The sequence below is a fragment of the Dromaius novaehollandiae genome, chromosome Z (assembly GCF_036370855.1).
Source record: "Dromaius novaehollandiae isolate bDroNov1 chromosome Z, bDroNov1.hap1, whole genome shotgun sequence".
Lineage (NCBI taxonomy): Eukaryota > Metazoa > Chordata > Aves > Casuariiformes > Dromaiidae > Dromaius > Dromaius novaehollandiae.
Window position 1 is genome coordinate 30318046 of NC_088132.1, and position 5792 is coordinate 30323837.

General features: G+C 38.2%; 1 long non-coding RNA gene across 1 annotated transcript; it reads left to right on the forward strand.

Annotated features, from left to right (window-relative positions):
• Positions 1–216: 216 nt before the first annotated feature.
• Positions 217–4274, forward strand: LOC135324975 (uncharacterized). Its single transcript, XR_010386187.1, has 3 exons — positions 217–642; positions 2751–2886; positions 4070–4274. It is a non-coding gene; the product is annotated as an uncharacterized LOC135324975 (long non-coding RNA).
• The last annotated feature ends 1518 nt before the right edge of the window (positions 4275–5792 follow it).

Consider the following 5792-nt stretch of genomic DNA (forward strand, 5'->3'; position numbering starts at 1 on the left):
TTAAAGGATTTTTTTCATTAAAATATAGAAAGCAAAGAAATGCAATATATTTTGGGCATTAGATCAGAAGACTTTAGTTAGGTCTTTTTTCCATGTCACCCCCTAAGGGGAGTACACATTAAATTGCATAGTTGGTGTGGCAAAATAAGTACAGCTTTTCATCATCAGTGATTCTCAAAGAGAGCTTAGCATTCTAATGGGACACACACTCACCCTCTGGACGGTGCTCTGAAAGCAATCTAGATATTTCTCCATTAAATAATTGTGAACACGAGGAATATTCCTCCTACTGCCATTGAAAAAGTCCGTGAACGAGCTCAGGAGGAATCTGGGCTGAAGATTGCTTTCAAACTTGTAACAGATTTTTTTTGAAGTGTATGTGTGTGTATATATACAAATAAATATATATATACACACATATGTACACATATATGTATGAAAATTCCTCATGGTCAAACATCAGTCAAAGGGAATGCAGTTTGTCTGTGTTTTGGCTTAGACTGGCAAAGAGGAAATTAAATTCTTCATAGGATTATTAAACCATCCTAAAAAAAATGGAACATTTAAGTGAGAATAGGAAAAACATGAAGCAGAAGAGGAAGACAAATGAGAAAGGCATGCATGCAAAACTAAACCCAACAGGTAAGTGTACTCCTGCTTTCAGACTTTCGGTATACCCTGAACAATGATCTTGGTCTTGACTACAGGATATGATGATTTTAAGAGATATGCAAGGCCTTATTACCCAAGCAACTTCTCTTACTAGTTATTTACCACTGTTCCCAAGCCTTCCCTTTCTCATTGCAGTGCTATCCATAAAATATTTCTAATATATAGGCACTTTTTCAACTACCCACTCCTCTCTTCCGAACATTCATAATACAGAGTTTTGCTTCAAAATCTACCATGTGTTAAGAGAGAGCTAGAAGTTTTATCTCATGGGAAAGGTATGAAGGGGTACTCAGCACCCTAGGAGTTTCTCTGGCTGCTATGCAGCTATTTTCATTGGTAGCGAGGAGAGGATGCATCTTTTTTTTCCTCTCCTTTCTTTTAGATGTTGGTGAGGGTAATCTGGATTTGTCTTTAAGATCTTTAAAAGATCTGTTGTTAGTATCTTTAACAGTAACTCCAAACATTACTCCACAACATTTGGAGTAACGCATTTTAACAAGCGTAGGCAAGGCTGAGCATACTTTTAATATGTAGTAGCTGGCTGATTTGAAAGTCAAGGCTTTGCTTTGTCTGCAAGCTTACTGGTTTATCATCTGCCAAAGTCCAACCTTGGCCTGCCTAAAAATGCTTCAGAAATGAAGACTATTGTGTCCTAGAGACTCTGCATGATGAAGCCCCAAGTTTAAGGGATGGTCTGGCTGTCTTCCCCCTTCTTCAGCCCTGCAGTGCCTTTTCCTCCTATGTGGCTAGCATTTTCTTTGAGGCTGGAGTATGACTTTAGCTTCTGCTTCTGCTAAATAACTCTCAGTGGTGTCTTATTTATAAAGTAGGCTTGTAGAGGCTTTAAAATGAAATCCCATTATAATTAGTAAGAGTGATTCTTGTCTTTTGAGAAGCCACTATCTTTTGGTCTGAATTCCACACTGTTTCCCAAAGCAATTACTTCTGGTGCTTAAGACTGTGTGGCGGATTATTACACTTATATTTGTGTTATTGTTCTTAGTTTAGAAAGTTTCTCACACCTTTCTACAGCTGGTAGAATTATTTTTGTTGGGAACAAGTAATCCAGAAAACATTTATATTCTGTGGACATGTTCTCAAAGTGAACCTGGCTTGGTGAATGTAATCATTCGCAAACATTTGGGGGATTTAATCCAAAGTGAACCTCTGAGTCTGAGATAGATTGTTCATATCAATGGTTATGTTTGTTTTCTATTCATGGTTCCTTAAATACCTCAGTTTTATGCTCTTTGCATTTTTGTTTGTTTTCTGAAGTGTGAAAATAACTATAACAAATGGTGCCTTTTAGCTAATACTGTGGTGTATGCATGCACAGCCTTGTACGCATGCACATGCACACACCAGTCCCTCTCCCCAAATAGGAATCCCTTCACTTGTAAATAGCAAGTTATGTGGGGGAATTAAATGTTCCAACCAATCATCCAGAACGTTTGTCCTTACTTTACACAAGCCTTTTCTTAAAAGACAAGGAGAGTGCGAGCAGACAACAAAGTTCAGACCCAGTCTCCAGTCATTTTGAAAATGTTAGAGGTATTGAACAGAGAGGATTGTTTTGGATCTTTTCCTAAAATGAAGAAATGTGGATTTTATGACGAGTTATTCTTTTCAGCTGGTCTGTAGTGACAAGGTGTCGCAAATGAAGGCTCAAGCACTTGATCTTCAGATAGTTGTTCTGCCACAACTTTTCCTTAGTCCAGTTGGCACAGTAGGTGCTGCGCTACCACCGTATTTTCCCTATCATGGAGTCTATGATGCCACAGTAGTTGCATCAGATGACTAGGACAAAAGGGTACATTTTTTACTACATGAAGCAGATGCTCTTCTTTATTTAACATTCATTAAAAATCAGGCTGTCTTCTGAGTTTTCCCATCTGCGAAATACATAGGCTTAGGAAGTGCGGCTGGGATTTTGATTAAGTAGATGTTTTCCTTTCCTCTTCTTTTAAAGTTATGAATGAAACATGAGGGAAATGACACCCAAACTTTTTTGGTGTTTGAAGCTTTCGAAATGCCCAGCAAACTTTTTTTTTCTTTTCTTTTTTTTTTTTTCCACCCAGCCATTATTAGGTGACTTCTCACATCTGGGTTTCGGGAGAAGCAGAAAGCTGATGAGCCAATTGACCATAGGGATTGCCTATACGGATGTTTTAAAGATGTTGGCAAGAATGAAGTAAATCACCTCTTGAGGCTTTGGTAAGGAAACCATTGTAGAAATGGTTTGAAAGAATATTGGAGGAACACCCTTTCTGGAGAGATGGTGGTTGCCATAATTATGTAATCTATACATACAGCTGTCTTAAGTCTGCTCTGAGCAGAACCCCCACGTGTTCTTAACGAAACCTTCATTTTAATAACGGCTGTCTTTCTTCTTGCTGTTGTTCTTGTCCATTCTTCTTCCCATATTTGCATCACAGCATGAAATCTCCACTAACTTTAGTGACTTAGGTCAAATCCACTCACAGAGGTAGCCAAACAGAATATATCAGTTCCCTTCAGGGGGTCTTCATTACCGGGATGGAAGAAGGAAGTTTCTGAGGAAAAAATGGTTTGTCTTCCAAGGCCACCACCATTTTGAGATAATTATTCTAGTCCTCCTGGATGGGAAGAGATGGTATAAAGTGGGTAGTGTGACTTCTGTCATGCTGTATTTGCTTATCTACCCACTGACAGTATTTGAAGGTGGTTTGCTGCATCTTTCTGAGCATGCACTGGCCTAGCTGGAGGATGGAAAATTGCATGAACCATACTGGGATTTTGTTATTGCCCTGGGAAGGCCAAACCTGAAAAACCCAATTCCAAACACATTTCCAGTGGACACTTATTCTTTTGCAGGCAGTAGTATGCATGTATCACACTGTAGTTCATATCAGGTATTGCATAGTAATTAAAAGTCAGTTAAAAAATCTCCCAGTACTGGAGCTGTATAAACAGGAAACGTTGATTTGCTTAGTGAACAATGCTCAGCACAAAAGCTCATGCACCCTAACTAGGAAATGCTGTCCTAAGTGGCAATTTTGTATTTCACAGTAAAAATCTCCTTTTTACTCCTCCTAGTTAATTTCCGTGCCTAAATAATAGCAGAAGAGTAAAACTAGTAATGGCATACTCAGTTAGAGTAGTTCTGCCTTTGGAGAGCCAAGTGAAGGATTCTTTACATGAGGCATTGTAACAACTTCAACTTTCAAGAGGAGAAAGTAGAGTAGCAAAATCTATTTGTCCCGTTAGAGACAATCAAAGTTCGGAGATTCATGGCTTCATTCATAGGTCAGGTAAAATATGCCTCGAACAGATGCCTCAAATCGCATTTCTGATGCATGTGAGTCTGTGATCATACACAGAAAATAACAAAGTGTATGGCTTCATCTTTCTCTTCCAGAAGAAAGAGGAAATTCCGGAAATATGAGTGAATAGGAGTCAGACATAGCAGTTAATTCAAGAGGAATCCATTTGAATTAAAAATATGAAGAAACCCAAATGGTGGATGTTTTTGGATGTAGTTAAAAACAAAACAATGTTGGAAACACAGGCTTGATTTGCCTTTCATTATTTAAAAATAAAAATTGCCCAACTTTTTTTTTCAAGGCATTCGAGTCATGTCTTATTTTCTATGTTGTTTTTTGCTGTTGTACGATGGCATTTTAAAAGATGGGAAAGATAAAAATGCAATACAAAACTGCAATAAATTTTATAAAAATGCAATATGGTATAAGAATTTGAAAATATACTTTATAGTTAAAAACAAAAGAACCGAGCGTGAAATTAATGGAGAACCTGTCTACAGTCATGTTTTCCCATATGAATGCAACAGATAAAAAATGTAATAAATTCATTCATCTACACCCACTTTAAGTATCTGAGCTGATCAGCAGTTTCACTGATGTGCGGCCAGACTTTGAAGTCTATCTTAGCTCTCTGGAATTCGACCAGCCACTTTCCAGACCATGTAATGCATTGCAGATCTTTCCACATTATGCATTCCAGATGGCCATATTCTTTGTACGTTTTGCCTTTCTTATTTAGGTTACTGGGGTAATTTGGGAATAAAACTTGCATGCTACAAAGTGACAATTGACATATTGTTATGCTATCATGCTGCTTTGATACTGATGATGGACTTTAATGAATGTTTAAGAAGTTTGGGGTTGTTGTTTTTTCCCCCTCTTTCAATCATTTTTAAGCTCCTGTATAGTGAGACACTGAAATTCTTCATGAGTCACATGTAGGGCTCAAGCTATAGGGGTGCTGAACACCCACAGCATTACTTGAAATTAATGGGAATGGAGAGAGCTTAGCAGCTTTTGTAGGTCAAGCCTTCAGTGAATGCGAGTTTCTCCTATGATTTCCATAAAAAGGACAGCAGCCCAAAAATTGAATTAGCTGAGGCCACCAAGTTTACTTTAGGGACCAAATTTTCTGTATCACTGAGTTCAACCTGGGGCAGAAGATTACAGTCATTCTCACAGGCCTCAGCAAGATCTTCACCACCACCACCCAGAAAATAACAGGTAGGCAGCCAAGTAGTGTGAGGTTCTCGTTCTCCTGAAAGGTCTGATAGCATCCTAGAGCCTGAGATTACGTCTGCATGATTTGTCTCTCAGACCTCAAGACAGATCTTCCTCTCCTGCTTCGCAGCATGCCTTCTCCTCTGTAGACCTGGAACAAAGCCTTGCATTCCCTAAGGCCGTATTATTCTCATCTCCTTGCCCTCTATTTGCATCAGTCTCTCATTTCTTCCTTAAATCTGATAAAAATCAAGAGAAGTTGGAAGCCGTTTGGAAAAATGTAACACCAGAAACCACTACTTTTTGCATGTGTTACTACAGTAAATGAAAAAAGGCATGATTAACTGCCAAAAGCCTTTGAGGAATATAGATCTGAATCCTGCGAACACTTAGGTAAAAGCGTAACTAAAAATGCCAAATGTTGGCCATATTGGGAGCTATTAAGGCTATTAGCAAAAAAAATTGTGGAATACCATGAAAAATATATTCCCACAAGGTTTCTTCAGTAAACAGATTAAAATCTCATTACTTTGGAAAATAATTTTGTCTTTTCCAGTGCTCTGCTTCAAACAGCATCTGTCTTTAAGAGAAGATATT